This window comes from Temnothorax curvispinosus, unplaced genomic scaffold (genome assembly GCF_003070985.1).
Source record: "Temnothorax curvispinosus isolate PA1 unplaced genomic scaffold, ASM307098v1 QBEX01002880.1, whole genome shotgun sequence".
In the NCBI taxonomy this organism is placed as follows: domain Eukaryota; kingdom Metazoa; phylum Arthropoda; class Insecta; order Hymenoptera; family Formicidae; genus Temnothorax; species Temnothorax curvispinosus.
Genome location: NW_020212660.1, coordinates 168,218 through 169,620, shown reverse-complemented (window position 1 = coordinate 169,620; position 1,403 = coordinate 168,218). Strand labels below are relative to the sequence as shown.

The 1,403-nt window shown below is 47.3% G+C and overlaps 1 protein-coding gene across 2 annotated transcripts in view; it reads left to right on the top strand.

Moving 5' to 3' along the window:
* The first annotated feature begins 208 nt into the window (after window positions 1-208).
* LOC112452034 (SKI family transcriptional corepressor 2) overlaps window positions 209-1,403 on the top strand; it is a 43,947-nt gene continuing 42,752 nt past the window's right edge. For both annotated transcript variants that reach the window (XM_025012038.1, XM_025012037.1), the window contains exon 1: window positions 209-834. The gene's annotated coding sequence lies outside the window, so the exon portion shown is untranslated. The remainder of the gene's footprint in view (window positions 835-1,403) is intronic.

Sequence of the window (1,403 nt, the reverse complement as noted above, 5' to 3'; positions counted from 1 at the left end):
TCTCCTCCTCTTCTCTCACTCGTCCTCGTTTGTATATGCGCTCGCGCGCACGCGAGTCGGATGCGGGTATAATAATAACGGTAAGTACGTGTAAGTACGTGTTTGTAGTTACCCCTGAGGTGAGCCACCCCCGGAGAGGCAAGAGAGCCAGGAGGCCCCGCCTTCGTCGGCATGGGGTTGGTTGTCACGGGGGTGGGACACTCGGGGGCGGTTCTTTGCTACCCGAGTCTCGATTTAGCGCTCTCGCTCACCGCGGGGTGCCGACCGGAGAGAAAGAGGGTGACGCGAAAGAGGCGCGCGAAGTACAGCCCGACACGCACCCCGGTGCGCGGTGGAGAATCGAGCCCGCTCGCGAGTATACCGCCCTCGAGCACGTTCCGTAGTCGGCCGCGACAGTACGAGACAAGTATATCATCCTTGTCGGGGCGCGGAGGTTTTAATCGTCGTAATTAGGGTTAGTTCCAACGTCACAGCGCTGGAGGAGTAACGCGGAAGAAATCGAAGCGTTCGTCATTGGTGCTGAAGAAACGAGTCTTCATCGAGGAAATAAACTTTCGCCGGAAGTGAAACAACGAATCGTCGTCGTTATTGAAGAATCCGATTGGGAGAGCCTCTTAGCTGAAGAAACTAGTTTTCGATGTAGCTAAACGAACGAATTTCCGTTGTAGAAACGAGTGTCCGTTCGAGATTCATAATCAAAGAGAAGACTCTTCGTTGCAATTGATTCTGTAAAAGAATATTAGCTGCTTGGATCGACATCCGGTGATCGTGACTTAAATTGTGAAATAGACGTCACTTGTTGGCACTGTTTGGCGACTGAACTTGCACCTTCAGGTACGAATCGGTTTGCATTCTATCAACATTTTTGAATACATATCTTTTATATATCAGAAACTTTCTATCCAACTCTCAGATTCTTCTAAATACAGTTTCTACATTCTCTTATAACAAACTTCCTTCCTTTCTTTCCACTTTAATCTTAGATATATGCTTATTTTTTATTTTAAATGCAGAAAAGTGTAGAGAAAACAGGTTTGTATACGTTATTATTTTCCCACTTGAGATTTTAATCGCTACTCTTAAAACAATGCGCTATATTGAGATGTGAAAATAATTCTAACGACTCTCGCGAAATTCGGGATGGAATCAGTGTCGTAAAGAGATCTCTCCCTCGGACGCTGCTAAATAAATTGATAGTCGATTCGTGCGGGTCCTGAGCAAACTGGTCCCGCGGGGATACGCGGGGTCGTTGCGCCGTAGGGGTGCCAGGCTAACAAACACCGTAAACTGTTTGTGTTTGGGATTAGCCGTTGCTTGGGTTTGCCTCTTGCGAGAAATATTCGAGGTGACAACCTGTGTGCAGATTATAGGCACTTTGAATAGAAAACTGGAAGAATGAAGCG